This window comes from Scyliorhinus canicula, unplaced genomic scaffold (genome assembly GCF_902713615.1).
Source record: "Scyliorhinus canicula unplaced genomic scaffold, sScyCan1.1, whole genome shotgun sequence".
Classification (NCBI taxonomy): domain Eukaryota; kingdom Metazoa; phylum Chordata; class Chondrichthyes; order Carcharhiniformes; family Scyliorhinidae; genus Scyliorhinus; species Scyliorhinus canicula.
In genome coordinates this window covers 99638-122305 of record NW_024055497.1, presented here as the reverse complement: position 1 = coordinate 122305, position 22668 = coordinate 99638, and the positions used below count along the sequence as shown (strand labels likewise).

The following is a 22668-nucleotide window of genomic DNA, read 5'->3' as shown; positions in this document are numbered from 1 at the left end:
TACAGCCAGTAGATGGCAGGGGTGGGGGTAGGGGATGGGGTTAGGGGAGGGGGGGTTGTTCTGCTGACGGGAGAGGGACTTGAAATAGGCACTGGAAAGGAGGTCGAGGGTGGAGGCAGCTATAGGGCGGGCCAGGAAGGGCGCGACGCACGGGTCAGGGGCTGGCCCGAGAAAGGCTATGGCTGACCGGCGGGTGGGGGGGGGGTGGGATGTGCCCCCTGACCAGGCTGATCACCTGGAACGTCAAGGGACTGAATGGGCCGGTTAAGAGGGCGCGGGTGTTCGCGCACTTGCGGGCCCTGAGGGCGGACGTAATTATGTTGCAGGAGACACATCTGAAAGTGTCAGACCAGACCAGGCTAAGGAAGGGCTGGATTAGCCAGGTCTTCCACTCGGACTTGGACTCGAAGTCCAGGGGTGGCAATCATGATCAACAAGCGCGTGCAATTTGAGGCAGAGGGCATATCCGCAGACAGGGGGGGCAGATACCTGATGGTACGGGGCAGGCTGGAGGGAAGAAGAGTGGTGCTGGTGAATATATATGCCCCGAACTGGGATGACGTGGACTTCATTAAAAGAGTGCTGGGGAAGATCCCGGACTTGGATTCTCGCAGGCTAATAATGGGAGGGGACTTTAACATGGTCCTTGACCCGACTTTGGATCGGTCGTGTCCCAGTAGGGTAGACTCTCAGCAATGGCAAGGGAGCTGAAAGGGTTTATGGAGCAAATGGGGGCAGTGGACCCCTGGAGAGAGGGACAGCCAACAGGAAGGGGCTACTCGTTTTACTCGCACGTCCACAAAGTATATTCCAGGATTGATTTCTTTGTGCTAAGCAGGGACTGTAGGGGGGAGGTAAAGAACACGGAATACTCAGCAATTACCATTTCAGACCATGCCCCGCATTGGGTGGACCTGCAGTTCGGGGGAGCGAGTTATCAACGCCCGCAATGGAGGCTAGATGTGGGATGCTGCTCGGAGGAGGGGATCTGCGAGAGGCTTCGGAAATGTATAAAAAATTACCTGCAGGTGAATGACACTGGGGAGGTCTCAGCGGCGACCGTGTGGGAGGCGCTAAAGGCAGTAGTGGGGGGAGCTGATTTCAATTGGGGCCCATAGAGCCAAGGCAGACCGGGCAGAGATGGATAGATTGGTCAGGGAAATGGGCCGGATAGATGAAGAGCACGCGGAGTCCCTGGGGGAGGTTTTACTCAGGGAGAGGCAGAGGCTACAGGCGGAACTGGGGGCACTATCCACGAGCAGGGCAGTGGAACAGCTTAGGAAGGCGAGGGGAGTGGTGTACGAGTATGGGGAAAAGGCTAGCAGACTGTTAGCGCAGCAACTCAGGAGGAGGGAGGCGGCCAGGGAAATAGGTAGAGTGAGGGACGAGGGGGGGCACAAAGTGGAGGATCCGGCAGAATTGAATAGGGTATTCCGGGACTTCTATCGTAAGCTGTATACTTCGGAGCCGCCGGAAGAACCGGAGGGGATGAAAAGGTTTCTGGATGGGTTAACATTCCCAACAGTTGGGGGGGGGGGGGGGGGCGAGTGGAAGAGCTGGGGGCCCCGATTAGAGTAGAGGAGGTATTGGGGGGCCTAAAGGCCATGCAGTCGGGGAAGTCCCCGGGGCCGGATGGATACCCAGTAGAGTTTTATAGGAAGTTCTCGGAGCTGGTGGGCCCGGTCTTGGCGAGGGTTTTCAATGAGGCAAGGGACAGAGGGACCCTGCCGCCGACGATGTCACAAGCCACCATATCTCTGATATTAAAGCGGGGTAAAGACCCGAGGTGTGCGGGTCCTACAGGCCAATCTCCCTGATTAATGTAATGCCAAGCTCCTGGCAAAGGTACTGGCGGGTAGAATGGAGGACTGTGTACCGGAGGTGATTGGGGAGGATCAAACGGGGTTCGTGAAAGGTAGGCAGCTGGCGGCCAATTTGAGGAGATTACTCAATGTGATAATAATGCCCCCGGCGGGTAGAGAGGTGGAGGTAGTGGTGGCAATGGACGCCGAGAAGGCCTTTGACCGGGTGGAGTGGGACTATCTATGGGAGGTGCTCGGACGGTTTGGGTTCGGCGAGGGATTGGTGGATTGGATCAAATTATTATATCAGGCCCCGAGGGCCAGCGTCAGGACCAACAGAGAAGTGTCGGAGTACTTTAGGTTGTACCGAGGGACCAGGCAGGGCTGCCCGCTCTCCCGCTGCTGTTTGCGCTGGCTATAGAGCCGCTGGCGATTGCGCTGAGAGCCGCAGAGGGTTGGAAGGGGATGGTGAGGGGCGGGGTTGAACACAGGGTTTCTCTTTATGCAGACGACCTGCTCCTGTACGTGTCGGACCCAGTGGCCGGGATGGGAACTATACTGGGAATGCTGAGGGAGTTCGGCCAGTTCTCAGGATACAAATTAAATACGGTCAAGAGTGAAATGTTTGTGGTACAGGCAAGGGGCCAGGAGAACAGATTGAGAGGGCTACCGTTTAGGTTAGTTGAGGAAAATTTCTCGTGGTATTTGGGAATCCAGGTGGCACGAGACTGGGCAGGCTGCATAAGTTAAATTTGGCCAGGGTGGTGGAGCAAATGAAGGGAGAGTTTCGGAGATGGGATGCACTCCCGCTGTCGCTGGCAGGGAGGGTGCAGACTGTAAAGATGACAATCCTCCCTCGATTTTGTTTATTTTTCGTGCCTCACGATCTTTATCCCACAGTCCTTCTTCAAAAGAGGTAACGGGCTGATCATGGAGCTTTGTCTGGGCGGGAAAGTCTCCCGCGGGTGAAGACGGCGATGTTGGAGAGGAACCGCAGCGAGGGGGGGCTGGCGTTTGCCCGAGTCTGGTCCATTATTACTGGCGGCCAACATCGCTATGATAAGGAAGTGGATGGTGGTTATGGGGTCTATTTGGGAGCGGGTGGAGGCGGCTTCGTGCAGGGCTCCAGTTTGGAAAGCCCTGGTCACGGCTCCTCTACCGCTGCCGCGGCCAAGTACACCACCAGCCCGGTAGTTGGTGGCGACCCTGCGATATGGGGCCAGTGGAGGAGGCATGTGGGGAGATGGGGGCGTCTGTCTGGGCGCCAATCTGCGACAACCATCGGTTTGCCCCGGCAGTATGGATGGGGGTTCCGAGTATGGCGGCGAGCAGGGGCGGGAAGGGTGGGTGATATGTTCCTGGAAGGGAGCTTCGCGAGTTTGAGGAGCTTGGAGGAGAAATTTGGGTTGGTAAGGGGAAATGATTTTAGATACCTACAGTTGCGGGACTTTGTTTGTAGACAGGTCCCATCTTTCCCGCGCCTCCCGCCAATGGGGATCCTGGACAGAATAGTCTCTGGGAGGGACGAAGGGGAGGGTAGAGTCTCGGGTATTTATAAGGTGCTCATGAGGGAGGAAGGGTCCCAGACAGAGGAACTGAAACTTAAATGGGAGGAGGAGCTAGGGGGGAAATGGAGGATGGGCTGTGAGCAGAGGCCCTGAGTAAGGTAAACTCGACCGCGACATGTGCTAGGCTCGGGCTGATCCAATTTAAGGTCATTCACCGGGCCCATATGACGGTGGCTCGGATGAGCAAATTTTTCGGGATAGAGGACAAATGCGCTAGGTGCGCGGGAGGACCAGCGAACCATGTGCACATGTTTTGGGCATGCCCTGAGCTGAGGGAGGTACTGGGAGGATTTGCGGGGGTCATGTCCCAGGTGCTAAAAAACAAGGGTGGTGATGAGGTCCAGGGGTGGCAATTTTTGGGGTTCGGAAGAACTCCGGGCGTCCAGGGGAGAGAAAGCGGCCGATTGTGCTGGCCTTGCTTCCCCTGATAGCCCGGCGACGAATATTATTGGCGTGGAGGACTCAAAGCCCCCGAAGACTGAGTGGTGGCTTGCGGACATGTCAAGTTTCCTGGGGATGGAAAAAATAAGTCGCCTTGAGGGATCTGTGCAGGGTTCACCGAAGGTTGGAACCATTTATTGACTTTCTTTGCGGGAGTAGCTGAGCGTCAGCAGGGGGGTGGGGGGGGGTTAGAGTAGAGTAGGAGGGAAAATATGGCGGGTAGTACGGGTGGGAGGGGAGCGGGCTTGTGCAATACGGTACGATGGAAGTATTGAAAGTACGTGGATGTTTGCACATTTTTGCCTTTTTTGCTTCCTTTCTGATGATGTCTGTAACTGTTTATAAGCCAAAAAACTACCTCAATAAAATTGTTCATTAAAAAAAAAAAAAAAAATTTAGAATATCCAATATTTTCTTCCCAATTAAGGGGCAATTTAGCTGGCCATTCCACCTAACCTGCACAATCTTTGGGTTGTGGGCTGACTGAACCCCTGTAGACACGGGGAGGATGTGCAAACTCCAGATGGATAGTGACCCAGGGCCAGGATTTGAACCTGGGTCCTCAGCGCTGCAGTCCCGTGCTAACCGCTTGTCATGCTTGCCCTTGTTGTCCTGTGTCTTGAAGGCCGCCTTGAGAATGATTAGCGACGACTGGAGCCTCAATCTTTCTGGTGGGCAAGATGCAGCAAGGCGCATGTCAGGCCGCCATCTGTGTAAGGGGCAAAATTTGAATGACTGGGAGGAGGTTGTTTCCCCATTGTTCAGAATGGAGACAACCTGTCTATCAAACTGATTAGTCTTTGATCTAGGGAATTTGAACCGTCCATTTCCCTGATTTGCAGGGACCCAGATGATAAGTAGAGAAGTCAAGGAAAAGAAGTGAATTCTGCTCTCTGGATCTCTCTCTCCCTCCTGGGACATCGTGCCCCACGCCTCCAAAGATTTGTGGGTCTGTTATTTACTCTGGCCTGAATCCATCTCCATCTGCTTTACCCCTGCTCTCCCGAATCACCTTCCACCATTGTTCTCTGTCTCCAGTAAATGAATGAGTTTTAACATATTTTAAATATATTTAGCATGGTTCCATTGATCAGAAACTGAACTGGACTAGCCACATTGATACTGTGGCTACCAGGGCAGGTCAAAGGCTATGAGTCCTACGGCGAGTAACTCACCACCTGACTCCCCTCAAAGCCTGTCCATCATCTGTAAGGCACAAGTCAGGACTGTAATGGAATACTCTCCACTTGCCTGGATGAGTGCAGTTCTAACAACACTAAAGAAGCTCGACACCATCCAGGCCAAAGCAGCCCGCTTGATTGCCGCCCCTTCCACAAACATTAAAACCCTCCAGCACCAACTAACAGTGGCAGCCGTGTGTACCATCTACAAGATGCACTGCAGTAACTCACCAAGGTTCCTTAGACAACACATTCCAAACCCACGACCACTACCATCTAGAAGGACAAGAGCAGCAGATAGCTGGGAACCCCACCACCTGGAGGCTTCCCTCCAAGTCACTCACCACCCTGAGCTGGAAATATATCGCTGCTCCTCCTGTCGCTGGGGCAACATCCTGGAACTCCCTCCCTAACAGCACAGTGCATGTACCTACACGCCCAGGACTGCAGCGGTTCAAGAAGGCAACTCAGTGCCACCTTCTGAAGGGCATCTAAGGATGGGACAATAAATGCTGGCCTAACCAGCATCCTGTACATTAATTTTTTTTAAATGTTATTGTACTTCCACCGACCATGCCTGAATGAGGTTTCCATCACTGCTCATCCCCCGACCATCTGACTGCACCTTTCAGAGTCAGGAATCGTTTTTCCTGTGGCGTAAAGCATTTCTCTTCCACTTCTGAGCTTATATTGACCATTTTTATTCCCTGGAGTTCATTCTGCACAAAGTAAAAATGTGAAATCTGTTTCCAGCATTCCCTCTTTTTACTTCAGCTTTCAAGCAGCTGCAGTATTTTGATTTTTTATTTCAAGCGTCGCCCATGGAAACACAGGCAGACCAATTAAGAGCCAGTTTGTAGCAGGGTGGGCCAGGAGGCAGAATCTGGTCCATGGCCTCCAGTGTAGGTCTTTTCGCATTGAATCATTGAGTGATTACAATGCAGACAGGGGCTGGGGCCATTCAGCCTGTCATGCCTGTGCTAGCTCTCTGCAAGAGCAAATGAGCTTGTTCCACTTCCCTGCCCTCTCACTAACAAGAGAAAGACAGCAGGGAGGAGATAAGAGAGAGAGAGTGAGTCAAGGGCAGAGAGGAGATTACACAGCGAGAGAGAGAGAGACGAGCACTGAGGTGGAAATAAACGGTCTTGGTTATGATGTGGTTGGAAACCCATATTTAGATGAAAGATGGCACTGAGGTTGTGAACCGTCTGATTCAGACAGTTCCCAGGGAGAGGGATGGAGCCACTGGTGAGGGAGTGGAGTTTATAGCTGGGACTGAAGACAAGGCTTCAGTCTTGTCAATAATTACATTGAGAGAGGAAATTTCTGCTTATCCAGTACTGGATATCTGATTAGTCAGGACGGTATGTTACCTGAGGGGAAACACAAGATGACGATGTTCAATATGGAAGATTATTATTATTAATATATACCTGCTATCCCAGTCCTTTTGGGTGGTACATGTTGAGGGTTGGCAGACTTTTGTCGAGTTGTAGCTGTTTAAACGTCAACCCTGCTGCTCCACATCGCTCTTTCTCTTTGTGTTTTTGTCGGTTCTCTCTCACTCCCTTTTTTCTGCTTTAAATCAGTTTGACAGGACATTGGAAAAGTCGCCAATTTATCACCACCTGAATATCATCAGATTTTGAACATGGAAGAGAAAAGCACCGTTCACAGTGAGGAGAAACCGTTCACGTGTTCTGTGTGTGGACGAGGATTCAGACAATCATCTGACCTGTTAAAACATCAGCGCAGTCACACTGGGGAGAGACCGTTCACCTGCTCTCAGTGTGGGAAAGGATTCATTCAGTCATCCAACCTGCTGAGACACCAGCGGATTCACACAGATGAGAGACCGTTCCAATGCCCAGAGTGCGGGAAGTGCTATAAAAGTTCTGGGGATCTGAAGTCCCATCAACGTGTTCACACTGACGAGAAACTGTTCAGATGCTCTCACTGCGGGACTGGGTTCAGGCGATGATTTAACCTCACTCAACACCAGCGAGTTCACACCGGGGAGAGACCATTCACCTGCTCTAACTGTATGAAAGGATTTATTACCCCATCCCAACTGCGGACAGACCAACGCATTCACACTGGGGAGAGGCCATTCACTTGCTCCAAGTGTGGGAAGGGGTTCACTTGTGCATCAGCTACGCTGGTTCACCAGCGAATTCACACTGGAGAGAAGCCATTCAACTGCCCTCATTGTGGGAAAGGATTCACTCAGTCATCCAACCTGCTGAGACACCAGCGGATTCACACTGGGGAGACACTGTTAAATGCCTGGACTGTGGGAAGTACTGTCGAAGCTCCTGGGAACTGAAGTCCCGTCAACATATTCACACTGATGAATGACCATTCAGCTGCTCTCCCATTGGGACTGGTTTCAAACGATCATCTGACCTTACTGTACATCAGGGCACTCACACTGAGAGAGGCCGTTCACCTGCTCTGAGTGTGGGAAGGGATTCACTTGTTCATCACACTTACTGACACACCAGAAGGTTCACACTGATGAGACCTTTTAAATGTCCAGATTGCGGGAAATTTTTAAATAATCCTTATTGTCACAAGTGGGCTTACATTAAAACTGCAATGAAGTTACTGTGAAAAGCCCGTAGTCGCTACATTCCAGCGCCTGTTTGGGTATAATGAGGGAGAATTCAGACTGTCTAAAGTACCTAATGGGACTTGTGGGAGGAAAGCGGAGCACCCGGAGGAAACCCACGCAGACATGGGGAGAACGTGCAGACTCCGCACAGACAGTGACCCAAGCTGGGAATCGAACCTGGGATCCTGGTGCTGTGAAGCCGTAGTGGTAGCCATTATGCTACCGTGCTGCCCACTGGTGCCCTGATATCCCACCAACTTGTTCACACTGCTGAGAGACGGTTCAATTGCTCTCACTGTGACAGTAGGTTTAGGCATTCATCTGACCCCACTGTACAACACAGTCACACTGCCGAGAGTCCATTCACTTACTCTGAATGTGGGAAAGGATTCAGTATCGCATCCTGCCTTCAGACACCAGAGAATTCAGACTGGGCAGAGGCCATTCACCTGCTCTGAATGTGGGAAAGGATTCAGTATCGCATCCTGCCTTCAGACACAGAGAATTCAGACTGGGCAGAGGCCATTCACCTGCTCTGAATATGGGAAGAGATTTAGTCAGTCATTCCAACTGTGGATACACCAGCGAGTTCACTGGGGAGAAACCAGTCAGTTGTTCTATGTGTGGAAAACAATTCACTCATTCATCCTACCTGCTGATCCACCAGCGACTTCACACTGGGGAGAGGCCATTCACCTGTTCCAAGTGTAGGATGGGATTAGTTCACTTGTCCAACCTGGTGAGACATCAGCCAGTTCACACTGATGAGTGACCTATTAAATGCCCAGACTGCGGGAAGTGCTGTAAACTTTCCGAGGAACTTTATCTCCCATTGACGTGTTCACGGATGTGAGTGAGTTCAGGCGCTCTCACTGTGGAACTGGATTCAGGCAAACATCTCACCTCACAGTTCACCATTGCACTCACACTGGGAAGAGGCCATCCCATGTTCCGAGTGTGGGAGGAGAGTCAATTAGACATACATCCTTCTGTGACAGCAGTGTATTCATACTGGGGAGAGGCCAACCGTCTGCTCTATGTGTCTGTGTGTGTAGGGATTATCACAGTCACACAGTCTGCTGTTGGACAGTCATTCACTTGCCGTGTGTGTGTGCAGGGATTCACTGTCACAGTCTGCTGTTGGACAGTTGTTCACTTGCTGTGTGTGTGTGGGGATTTACTGTCACACAGTTTGCTGTTGGACAGTCATTCGCTTGCTGTGTGTATAGGGATTCACTCAGTCACAGTCTGCTGTTCGACAGTCATTCACTTGCCCTGTGTGTGTGTGTAGGGATTCACTCAGTCAGTCTGCTGTTCGACAGTCATTCACTTGCCCTGTGTGTGTAGGATTCACTCAGTCACAGTCTGCTGTTGGACAGTCATTCACTTGCCCTGTCTGTGTGTGTAGCGATTCACTCAGTCACACAGTCTGCTGTTCGACAGTCATTCACTTGCCCTGTGTGTGTGTGTGTCGGGATTCACACAGTTTGCTGTTCGACAGTCATTCACTTGCCCTGTGTGTGTGTCGGGATTCACTCAGTCACACAGTTTGCTGTTCGACAGTCATTCACTTTATGTGTGGAAATGTTTCAACTGACCTGATGAAAGTTCACACTGGGCTGAGACTGTTCATCTGATCTGAGTGGGAAGGGATTCACTCAGTCATTTAAACCTTTGACTCCTCAGTGAGTTCACACTGCACAGAGGGTGTTGGTGTGTGTGCTGCCTGGAAACACAGCTTCTGATAATGGAATTCATATTGATCAGAGATCCTGGATTTCATTTCAAATGGTTACAGTGTTGCTCCCGAAAATCTAAATATACCACGTGTTTTTACCGAATTATCCATAACACTTAATACGAGCTCGGAAACTAAGAAACAATGAGACACTGGTTCAATGTTTTTATTTCTATCACATAAGCCATTCCAGACAGAGACCGTGAGATTACTGGATACTGACGGGAGGTCTCATCAGAAAGATCAGTGAGCACGTTATTCTAATCTGATCAATCTGCTCAAAGGTAGATCTGGTCAGGAACACCGAGCTTTTGTATTGATCCTTTTTGGCTTTAGTATGTGTTCTTAACTTGTCAACACACTCTGGTTATTTATTTATCAAAGTGGAACACATGAACCCATTAATTCATTTGGTAAATGATGTCATGCTCTTTAGTCAGTCTGTGTGATATTACCACTACTTTTCTCATGGTTTAGAACTGAATATCTCCTCTCTTAAGCTCTCTAAAAACTTAAGAATGTCTTTGTATTTAGTCCATCTCCTGACCCTCTGGCTCAGTGTCGAGAATATACATTGTCTGTCCTTTCGGATTATTTATCTCTTCATGTCCAATCTTATCCTCAGTCTGACCTCTGAGAATCTGTTTGTATTGTAGGTCCTTTGTTTTAATGTGTGTAAGTGACATTACTGTTGAATAAGGTTTATTAAAGTTATTCAGATCTTCTCTGCGTTGCCTCCCTCTGTCTACATTCCACATCATGACAATCAAGAAGGTTCTTACTTTTGTAGCCTTAGAGTTTTCTCTTGCTCGGTGCAAACATTTCTATTATATTCTTTCTCCTTGCAACCTGTTTACTTGAATTTCTGTAACATTGTGGCCTTTACACACACTTCCCCGAGGGGAACTCCGGGATTTTCTATATGTAAACTGTGATCGCCAAAACCCCCCATCCCTGATTAGTTGGAGATCCATTTCCCAGTCAGGCTTCCAGCATCTTCCCCTCTCTATTCGTGCACAGGCTCCTTTACTCTCAGCTAAATTCAGCCCTCAGCTCCATCACCTGGCTGTCAGTGACACAGACAATAGAGACAGAAAGGTGCACGACGGAAGTCAATTTGTGGATTAGGACCTCCATAAAGGTCAGCAAATTATTTAAAAAAAATTGAATTCCCAGTCAACAAATTAAAGAATCACACGGCGGGACTTCACGTGTTATGACTTTTAATGCGACAAACAAACTAAAAGATACTTTAACCTACACATAGAACTTTGCTCTTTTTTAATAATAATAATCTTTATTATCATCACAAGTATGCTGACATTAACACTGCAATGAAGATACTGTGAAAAGCCCCTAGTTGCCACAGTCCGGCACCTGTTTGAGTACACAGGGAGAATTCCGGATGCCAAATTCATCTAACAAGCACACCTTTCGGGACTTGTGGGAGGAAACCGGAGCGCCCGGAGGAAACCCACACAGACACAGGGAGAACGTGCAGACTCTGTACAACAGTGGCTCAAGTGGGGATTGAACCTGGCGCTGTGAATCACCAGTGCTAACCACTGTGCTACAATACCACAGTTATGCAATCTAAATTAGAACTGCACGATTATAGTTACTCTGCCCTGCAAGTCGAAACTGAATTATCTCAGAACCAGTCCAAAGTAATGAGTCATTCCCCAGGATTTACTTCCGTTCTTTTCACAGTCAGGCAGCCTTGAATCCCAGAACTGTCTTTCACAGTGAAAGATTAGCCAGCTGCCAGAAAACCGAGAGTCGGCAAAAATAGGCCATTTTCTGGTGGGCAAGATGTAATGAGTGATGTGTCACATCCATCAGTGCTGGAGCCTCAACGTTTTACAATTTATATCAATGACTTTGATGACATGGGACCAAAGGTATGGTCGCTTAGTTTGCTGATGATGCAGGCAAAAAGGAAAAGGAGGTGGTGTTGCGCAGATAATAAGGGACAGCATCAGAACATTAGTAAGGGTGGATCTCAGATCAGGAATACAAAACGTGGAATATGTTTGGGTGGAGACAAGAAACAGCATGGGGCAGGAAACATTGGTGAGAGCTGTTATAGGCCACCAAGCAGTAGGGGTTGTGTGGGACATGGTATTAATCGGAGATTAGAGAAGGATGTAGCATGGGTAAAACATTAATGGGTGAAAACAAGCTGGATGAACTTAACGCCAGACTTACCTCTCAGAGGGAAGTAAGAGACTGCTGTGTGCTCTGTTTCACAGAGACATGGCTCACCCCCGCCTCACCGGACTGTGCCATACAACCTGAAGGCTTCTCTATTCACCGGGCGGACCGCACGGCATCTTCAGGCAAAGCGAAGGGTGGAGGGGTTTGCCTCCTCATCAACTCCTCCTGGTGCTTGGATGTGGTGACCCTGGCGACCTACTGCTCCCCAGACCTGGAATACCTGACCGTAAAGTGCCGCCCATACTATCTTCCACGTGAGTTCACTTCAGCCATTATCACAGCGGTCTACATCCCACCCCAGGCAGAAGTGAGGAAGGCGCTGGATGAACTGTACACAGTCATAAACAACCATGAAACAGAATACCCAGAGGCCTTGTTCATTGTGGCCGGAGACTTCAACAAAGCCAACCTCAAGAGTGTACTGCCAAAATTCCACCAGCACATCTCCTGTACCACCCGGGGCGACAACACTCTTGACCACTGCTACTCAAAAATCAAGGGCGCCTACCGTTCCATCCCCCGACCGCACTTTGGGAAATCAGACCATAAGACTGTGCTCCTTCACCCGGCTTACAAGCAGAAACTCAAGCGGGAGAATCCAGCTAAGAAGGTTGTGCAGTGCTGGTCTGAGGAGACAGAAGAGCTCTTACGTGACTGCTTGGAGACAGTGGACTGGTCCATATTTAAGAACTCAGCGACTAACTTAAATGAGTATGTCACCACCGTCACAGACTTCATCAGCAAATGTGTGGACGACTGCGTGCCAAAGAAAGCAGTACGTACGTTCCCCAACCGGAAACCATGGCTCAACGGCGAGATTGACTCCCTACTGAAGGACAGATCTGAGGCGTTCAAGGCAGACGACCCTGTCCTATACAAGAAATCCAGGTACGACCTCCGCAAAGCCATCCGAGATGCCAAGAGAGAATATCAAACTAAGCTAGAGTCACAGACAGACTCTCGGCGGTTGTGGCAAGGACTAAGCAACATAACGGGCTACAAAGCGAAGCCGAGCAGTATCTCTGGCAGCAGTGCACCCCTCCCCGATGAACTTAACACATTCTATGCTTGGTTTGAGCAGGTAACCAACAACCCGCTATCGAGTGACCCAGCAACCCATAATTCACCCATACCCACCATCACAGTTTCCGAAGTCAGATCGGCCTTCCTGAAAGTGAACCCACGGAAGGCGATGGGCCCGGACGGGATCCCTGGTCGTGCACTCAGAACCTGCGCGGACCAGCTGGCAGAGGTTTTCACAGACATCTTTAACCTATCCCTACTCCACTCCGAGGTCCCCACCTGCTTCAAGAAGACCACCATCATACCGGTACCAAAGAAGAACCAGGCAACGTGCCTCAATGACTACCGCCCGGTGGCCCTGACGTCAGTTGTAATGAAGTGCTTTGAGAGGCTGATCATGAAGCGCATCACCTCCATACTCCCGGAACGCCTTGACCCACTTCAATTCGCATACCGTCGCAACCGGTCCACATCAGACGCCATTTCCCTGGCCCTACACTCATCCCTAGAGCATCTCGAAAACAAGGACTCCTACATCAGACTCTTATTTATTGACTACAGCTCCGCCTTCAACACCATAATCCCAGCCAAGCTCATATCAAAGCTCCAAAACCTAGGACTTGGCTCTCCACTCTGCAACTGGATCCTTGACTTTCTGACCAACAGACCACAGTCAGTAAGAATGAACACCAACACCTCCTCCACAATAGTCCTCAATACCGGTGCCCTGCAAGGCTGTGTACTTAGCCCCCTACTCTACTCCCTGTACACACACGACTGCATGGCAAAACTTGGTTCCAACTCCATCTACAAGTTTGCTGACGATACGACCATAGTGGGCCGGATCTCGAACAACGACGAGTCTGAATACAGGAGGGAGATAGAGAACTTAGTGGAGTGGTGCAACGACAACAATCTCTCCCTTAATGCCAGCAAAACTAAAGAGCTGGTCATCGACTTCAGGAAGCATAGTACTGTACACACCCCTGTCAGCATCAACGGAGCCGAGGTAGAGATAGTGAGCAGTTTCAAATTCCTAGGGGTGCACATCACCAAAAATCTATCCTGGTCCACTCATGTCGACGCTATCACCAAGAAAGCACAACAGCGCCTTTACTTCCTCAGGAAACTAAGGAAATTTGGCATGTCCACATTAACCCTTACCAACTTTTACAGATGCACTATAGAGAGCATCCTCTCGGGCTGCATCACAGCCTGGTATGGCAACTGCTCAGCCCAGGACCGCAAGGAACTTCAGAGAGTCGTGAATACCGCCCAGTCCATCACACGAACCTGCCTCCCATCCATTGATTCCATCTACACCTCCCACTGCCGGGGGAAAGCAGGCAGCATAATCAAAGACTCCTCCCACCCGGCTTACTCACTTTTCCAACTTCTTCCATCGGGCAGGAGATTCAGAAGTCTGAGAACACGCACGAACAGACTCAAAAACAGCTTCTTCCCCACTGTCACCAGACTCCTAAATGACCCTTTTATGGACTGTCCTCATTAACACTACACCCTGTCTGCTTCATCCGATGCCAATGCTTATGTAGTACATTGTATATCTTGTGTTGCCCTATTATGTATTCTCATGTATTTTCTTGAATTCTGTTCAATTCCCTTTTCTTCCCATGTACTGAATGATCTGTTGAGCTGCTTGCAGAAAAATACTTTTCACTGTACCTCGGTACACGTGACAATAAACAAATCCAATCCAATCCAATCCAAAATGGGTGACTTCAATCTGCATATAGACTGGGTTAACCTAATGGGCACTGATGCTGTGGAGGACAAGTTTCTGGAGTGTGTTGGGGACAGTTATCTACAGCAGTAAGTTGCAGTACCGACTATAGAACAGGCCTTTATAGATCTAATATTATGCAATGATAAAGGGCTAATCGATAATATCGCTGTAAAACAATCTTTAGTGATGAGTGACCAGAATATTGAATATGAGGTATTCCAATCTGAAGCCAAGGTATTAGGTTTGAAGGAAATTATGAAGGTAGAAGGGATAAATTAGCTGAGGTGAATTGGAGTGAATATAATGGATAGGCTTTCAATAATTCTTACAGTTTACATTCCTTCAAGGCACAAGAACCCCAAAAGGACAGAGAACTGTGATGACCAGAGGAAGTGGTTTTGGATAAGATTGAAAGAAAAGGCTGATAAAGTTATCAGAAAGGAATAAACCGGAGGATTGGGAGGATTTTACAAAAGAGCAAAGGACCAAGACACTGAGAAAGTGAGGGAGAACAGAATATGAATGTGAACCAGCAAAATACATACAAATGGACTGTAAAAGTTTCTATAGGTACGTAAAAAGGAATGTTTGTCCGTTCCAGATAGTCAGGAGAATTTAGAATGAGGAATAGAGATCTCTACAGCCACCTCGTTCAACACTCTGGGATACAGATCATCAGCTTTTGGGGATTTATTCACTTCCAACACCATTAATTTCTCCAATACCACTTTTCCCACGAATTCTCATCTCTTTCTGTCCCTCGTGCTCACTTGCCGCTTGGTTCGCTGATGTTTTGGTGAAATGTTTGCATCTTCCTCTGTGAAGACAGACACACATCGTTTAGTTTCTCTGCCATTTCCTCATTCCCCGTTATGAACTCTCCTGTCTCTGCTTGAAAGGGACCCACATTTGTCTTTGACAATCTTTTCCTTTTTAAATACATATAGAAGCTTCACCGGTCGGTTTTTATGTTTCTCCCCATTTGCTGCCATATTCCATTGCTCTTTATCAGTATATTGGTCCTCCTTTGCTGAATTTTAAAACATTTCCCAATCCTCAGGTTTACTATTATTTTTACCACGTTATGAGCCTCTTCCAATGATCTAATGGAATCTTTTAACTTTTTTTGTTAGCCAAGGTTGCATCACTTTTCCTGTTGGATTTTTATTCCTTAAATGAATCTATATTTGTTGTATATATGTGAAATAAAAGTTGCAAAAAATCCCAGAGGACCAGAGGCTGCTCTCCCCTTTGAGAGAGAGAGAGCTGACTGGAGGTGGTTTAACCCGAGGATCAGCACACCTCAGGCCAGGGGCCTGGTTGAGAAGGCCGGGCCTTCATGGATAAACCCAGCCAGTACGGGAGTTGAATCCTCACTGTTGGCCTTGCTCTGCATCACAAACCAGCCATCCAGCCAACTGAGCTGACCGACCCCCTGATAAATATGTTGTAATTCCTTAAACATTAGGTATTCCCTGTACCAATCAGTTTCCCAGTCCACCTCACGACAACTTGCCCCTCATACCCTGATAGTTTTCTTCTATGAGGAACACCCAGATAACTTAAACAAAAGAACCATGTAACCACCAGGGCCCATCTCATAGACAACGTGGCATGCTTCAAAAGTTCCAAAAAGAAATGGAAACTAAATATCTTCAAACTTCCAAACACCCTTTCACTCTGAGATCCTTGTGCAATTTGAAGCCAGGTATTAGCAACAAGGCTCAAAGAGAATCAGCCCACTGGAGGCAAAGTGGTGAGACCGGCCAGTCCAGCAGAAAGAAACCCTCCGACCATCCCCACTGACCACCTGTCAGAATGAACAAAATGCAGTCCTGGCTGTAGAGCAGAAACAATAACAGCAGAATCCAACCCCTGTAATCGATTGTGAAATTGTTGGTGTCACAGCAGGTGCGATGAAACATGTAATCCCGTCTCACATGGAGAGGTGGACGGCCTTTCCCCGGTGTGAATTTGCTGGTGTCTCCGCAGGTGGGATAATTGAGTAAATCCTTTCCCACACTGAGAGCAGGTGAATGGCCTCTCCCCAGTGTGAACGCTCTGGTGTCTCTGCAGGTGAGGTAACAGAGTGAATCCCTTCCCACACTGAGAGCAGGTGAATGGCCTCTCCCCAGTGTGAACTTGCTGATGTCTCTGCAGGGTGGATGACCGAGTGAATCCTTTCCCACACTTAGAGCAGGTGAACGGCCTCTCCCCAGTGAGAACTCGCTGGTGTCTCTGCAGACTGGATGAATCAATAAATCCCTTCCCACACTGAGAACAGGTGAATGGCCTCTCCCCAGTGTGAACCCGCTGGTGTGACTGGAGGGTGGATAATTGAGTAAATCCGTTCCCACACTGACAGCAAGTGAATGGCCTCTCCCCAGTGTGAACTCGCTGGTGTCTCCGCAGGTTGGCTGAATCGCTGAATTCCTTCCCACACTGAGAGCAGGTGAACGGCCTCTCTCCAGTGTGAACTCGCTGATGTGACTGCAGGTGAGATAACTGAGTGAATCCCTTCTCACACTGGGAGCAGGTGAACGGCCTCTCCCCAGTGTGACTACGTCGATGAGTTTCCAGCTCTGATGGGGCTTTGAATCCCTTCCCACAGTCCCCACATTTCCACGGTTTCTCCATGTTTTGGGTCTCCTCGTGTCTCTCCAGGGTGGATGATCAGCTGAAGCCTTGACCCACACACACACAAACACGGGTACGGTCTTTACCCGCTGTAAATGGTGTGATGTTTTTTCAGGCTGTGTAACTAGTTAAAGCTCTTTCCACAGTCAGTTCACTGAAACTCTCTCACTCGGGTGTGTGTTGTGTGGGTCTCGGTGCTTTTCCAGTCACACTGATGTTTCCACAGTCAGTTCACTGGAACACTCTCACTCGGGTGTGTGTTGTGTGGGTCTCGGTGCTTTTCCAGTCACACTGATGTTTCAAATCTATAGAAGCCGACAGATCAGACAAAAATTTCTCCTTCTAGGTTCAAAGGTCAATTATATTCTGGTTCTGAGGAATTGAGTGACTGTCAGACCAAGACTTGACTATTGAGATCTCTGTCTGTAATTCCTCCTCGTCTAATATCCTATAAAAACAATTTACAAAAGTCATCACTGTCAGTACAGGATAGAAACTCAGAACAATCTAGTTTCGGTGGCACATTTTTTCCTCTCTTATTCCCCCTAAAGTTGTAAACACTCTCCCTCCATTCTCACTCTGCTGTATCTAATATTCACCCTCCCTATTCCCATGAAGGTGCTGATTCAGGCTGATTGACTGATTCCTGCTCACAGCTTCCTGTACAGGAGATTATAACAAATATGAGCTGCAGTTGTTCATTCGACCCATCGAACCTGAACCATTCAATGGGATCATTGGCCGATCTACCTCAACACCATTTTCCCACACGATCCCCAGACATCTTCAATATCTAGAAACCTCTCAGTTTATGTCTTGAAAATACTTGATGACTGAATCTCCAGAATCTTCTGAGGGAGAGAATTCCAAAGCATCACCATATCCTCGAGGAAAGAAATCCCTTCTCATCTCAGCTTTCTCTCCATTTACCTGCCAGTTCCGCATAACCCTCGACATCCTCATCAATCAGAAATCTGTCTGTGCTGGGGTGTCTGGTATTTGATACGGGTGCGGGAGCGGCTATTCCGTCACCTATAATCTGACACTTATCCTGACAGCCTGACACTCATCTACCTAATCCTTGAATTAATATTTTATATCATGTCTCTGGAATACTTCAGGGTTCAGTCTGCTAGGATTATGCCAGTAAAAGTGAAGAAATCCGTTGATAAAACAGCGCAGGTGGATTCAGCGGGGGTAGAGCCGCCTTTTCAACATGGCGGCCTGACCCTCAGGAGGTCTCTCGACCCCCCGCTCTCTGGGAGGCGGTGAAAATGATAACTGTCGACATTATCCAAGTTATTGACCAGAGGCCGAGTGTGCTGACTCAATATCTGTGAGTTCATGACGCTCAGTTGCAAAACCCCATGAAGAGGCTCGATGATCCGGAGGAGAGAATCCTGAACATTCAGCAAGATGCCTCCTCAATGGCGGCAAGAATTCAATCCTTTGAAAACCAGCCCAGTGGCTGGCGGAGGTCCTGGAGGACCGAGGGTAGAGAAAGAACATCCGAGTCATCGGCCTGTCCGATGGTCATCATAGAATGTACAGTGCAGAAGGAGGCCAATCGGCCCATTGAGTCTGCGTCTTGGAAACAGAACCTCACCCAAGCCCATACCGCCACCTCATCCCCATAACCCAGTAACCCCATCTCGCCTTATATTTGGGCACTAAGGGGAATTTATCATGGCCAATCCACCTAACCTGCACATCTTTGGACTGTGGGAGGAAACCGGAGCACCCGGAGTAAACCTACGGGGAGAACGTGCAGATTCCAGACAAAGAGTGACCCAAGCTGGGAATCGAACCTGTGACCCTAGAGCTGTGAAGCAACTGTGCTACCGTGCTGCCCATAAATGCTGTTTTTTTCTGTGCATTTAGTGTGGAGGGTAAGGCTCCTGTTAGGTTCTTCAAGGACCGACTGTCACGTTTTCTCAAGCTGGATGTGAAGCCTGGACGTTTCAAATTAGAAAGGATGCATCGGTCTTTGAGGCTGAGGGATAGTTTTCATCCCAGGCCTGGAATCATTCACTTCCACAAATTGAGAGAATGTCCTGGAGAGGGAACAGCAAGATACCACCTGGCTCCAGGAAGGAATGAGGATTTACTTCTTCCAGGAATTTCAGCAGCAACATAAACGAAGCGTCGAGGCTTCGATGAAATTCAAAGGCAGCTCAAGGCTGTGGGGAGTGAATTCCATCAGGCTTTATCCTGCTCCCGATAAATGGTCTCCAACAACTCTGTCAAGTCTTTCAATAATCCAACTATTGCCTTGGCCTTCATTAAATCCATGAAGGGCCAGGATCTGGAGGGATGGTTTGCAGCTCGGACTAACTCAGGTTCTAATCCGGACTCTTTCCCTGTCATGGTGTTGTCTGATTTCGCAATCACAGAAATACACATAGGGACAGGAGTAGGCCGTTCAGCCCTTCGAGTCTGTCCTGCCATTTAGTGAGATCACGGCTGATCTGTGACCTAACTCCATATCCAATAATATCTTTGTTTAACAAAACTCTACCTCAGATTTAAACTTAACAACTGATCCAGCTTCACCTGCTGTTTGTGGGAGAGAGTTCCAAAGCTCTCCCACCGTGTGTGAAGAAGTTCTTCCTAATATCTCTCCTGAAAACCATGCCCACATGTTCTAGTCTTGCCCCAGACTTGTGGAGTACTGGACAGCCTTCTTCGAGGCTATGTCCAAAGTGGTGGGGGTGAGGGTGGAGCCATGCCCGATAGTGGCAGTCTTCGGGGTTTCAGACCAGCCAGACCTATTCCAGGGGAGGAGGGCGGACGCCCTTGCCTTTGCCTCCCTGATCGCCTGCCGTAGAATCCTGTTTGGCTAGTGGTCAGCAGCACCACCCAGAGCTGCAGACTGGCTGTGCGACCTCTCGGAATCTCTCCAAATGGAGAAAATCAAATTCGCCATCCGAGGGTCAGACGACGGCTTCCACAGAACGTGGGAGCCATTCACATGAATGTTCCGGGACCTGTTTGTGAAGCGGGGGCGAGCGTGGGATGGCAGCAAGACCCGTCCGGGGGAAGCAAGCGACAACACACAAGACAGCGAAGTATCGCACACTGTAATTATCTCCTGGGCACCCAAATGTATATTTGCTTCCCCAATCTCTGCCACGCCCCCCCCCCCCCCCCCCCCCCCCCCCCGAGGACTGTGGCCTCCTCCCTGTGCCCCCGGACCTCCGCCTGCCCCCCGTGCCCCCGCTCCTCTCCAGCCCCATCTCTGCCGGACGGCAGCCTGCAGATCACCTCGGTCCGCCGCATGGACTTCAGCATCTACCGCTGTGTGGCCCAAAACGCCGACAGAAATGACACGGTCTCGCTGCAGGAGCGGGGACTGGCCGGGCGATCCGACTCCCGGGCCAAGGCCGGCCTGCGGCCTGGATACCCCTTCAACACCCACACCCTGCTGGTAGCCACCACCATGGGCTTCGCCTCCTTCTTCACCGTGGTGTCGCCCTGCTTCACTTTACTGAGAAGACAGCCCTCGGACAAAGCCATGCTGACTATTCCTGATCAAACCTTGCCTCTCCAAGTGGAGATATATTATTTCCTTCTGAATTTTCTCCAATAGTTTCCCTACCTCTGACACGAGACTCACTGGTCTGTAGTTCCCTGTCTTATCTCAACAAACTTTCTTAAATAGTGGGATCATATTAGCTGTTCTCCAGTCCTCTGGCACCTAACCTGTCGCCAAAGAGGAATTAAAAATTTGGGTCAGAGTCCCTGCAATCTCCTCTCTTGCCTCCCACAGCATCCTGGGACACAATTCATCCAGATGTGGAGATTTGTCCACTTTTAAGCCTGCCAACACTTCCACTGCCTTGTCACTCCCTCTGTCAATTCACTCAAGAAACTCTCAGTCTCTCTCCCCGAGTTCCATATCTACCTCCTCATTCTCTTGGCTGGAGACAGATGTGAAATATTTGTTCAACAACCAAACCACGTCCTATAAAGTTTCTCTCCATTTAAATAATAAATTGCCTTTTTATTCCTCTGACCAAAATGGATAACCTCACACTTATGCATGTTAAATTCCATCTTATCAAATGTATTCTGGACGTCCAAATACGTCTACAGGACCCCATTATCCACTTGGCTTATTACATCTTCAAAGAATTCCAAACACCTTCACAAAACCACGCTGACTCTGATGGATTGTGGTTTGACTTTCCAAATGTCCACTTACAACTTCCTCAATAATGGATTCCAGGTCTCCCAACAACAGGTTTTAAACTAACTAATTTCCTACTTTCTGCCTTTTTGAACAAGGGGGCAGCACAGTAGCATTGTGGATAGCACAATCACTTAACAGCTCCAGGGTCCCAGGTTCGATTCCGGCTTGGGTCACTGTCTGTGCGGAGTCTGCACATCCTCCCAGTGTGTGCGTGGGTTTCCTCCGGGTGCTCCGGTTTCCTCGCACAGTCCAAGGATGTGCAGGTTAGGTGGATTGGCCATGATAAATTGCCCTTAGTGTTGGGTGGGGTTACTGGGTTATGGGGATAGGGTGGAGCTGTTAACCTTGGGTAGGGTGCTCTTTCCGGGAGCCGGTGAAGACTCGATGGGCCGAATGGCCTCCTTCTGCACTGTAAATTCTATGATCAAGAGGGGCTAAATTCGTCTTTTCCACTAATGCAGTGACATTGTCACTGGGTCAGTGTCTCCCCCCCCTGGTCTCTATGATGTTGTTTATGGAGAGAAGCCGGAAGTGACGGACAGTGAGTGGAAAATGTTTATTGTTCGGCTCTGGGGCCGCACTGGGGTTTGTGAACTCCGCCTCCCGACACTGACCTCTTAGCTCAGTGCTTCTCAAAGTGTGGTACGCGTACCGGTGCGCGAGCCATCGTCTGCTGGTACTTGGAGTGTTTCCAGAAAAGAAAGAGACAGTAATCCTGGATTGGATTGTTTCGCTCACCGGTCCCTGGCACATTGAGAAGCTGCCTGTCTTAGCTGACACCTCACAATGTCAGGGCAATGATTGACGGTAAGTCCTGACCAATAGGGTTCATGGGGCGGGTTCGGAGGAGCGGTCGGGAGCGGCAGGTCCTCCAGCCAATCGGAGTGAATGAGGGGGCGGGACTGGGGCGAGTGAAGCATGCGCAGTGCGATTAATGGCGGCGCAGAGAAAGTTCTTTCTGGGATCCACAATCTGGAAAGGTGGGAATGGCGGAAGCGAGGGAGAGGTCGATTAGGCGCGTCGTTGGACACACTTCTTAAACATGTTATGTAAACCGAAAACCCGGAAAAAAAACCTACCGGTACCGGGGGCCATGAGCGGGGCCTCCATCTTTCTCCTAGACGGGACAACGAGGCCACCACCTCTCTCGCGCGCACTGGTGGTGCTGCGCATGCGCATTTGCCAACTTTATTGGAAGGACTGTTCCCTTCCAGTTGGGGAACACTTCAGCAGTCAAGGACATTCAGCCTCTGATCTCCGGGTCAGCATTCTACAAGGAGGCCTTCAGGAGACGCGACAACGCAAAATTGCTGAGCAAAAACTTATAGCTAAGTTCCGCACGCATGAATGCGGACTCAACCGGGATCTGGGATTCATGTCGCATTACATTCGGCCCCCACCAACAAGCCTGGACTTGCAGAGGCCTACCGACTGAACTGGCTTGGGACAATTCACACCTCTTTAACCTGGAGTTACCTCTCTCTCTGCATCTTTGATGATTTGATTGC

At 49.4% G+C, this 22668-nt stretch overlaps 1 long non-coding RNA gene across 1 annotated transcript; it reads right to left on the bottom strand.

The window, feature by feature from the left end:
- Positions 1 to 15006: 15006 nt before the first annotated feature.
- Positions 15007 to 22329, bottom strand: LOC119960288. Its single transcript, XR_005459360.1, has 2 exons — positions 22240 to 22329; positions 15007 to 15148 (listed from the first exon to the last, which is right to left on the bottom strand). It is a non-coding gene; the product is annotated as an uncharacterized LOC119960288 (long non-coding RNA).
- Between the last annotated feature and the right edge of the window lie 339 nt (positions 22330 to 22668).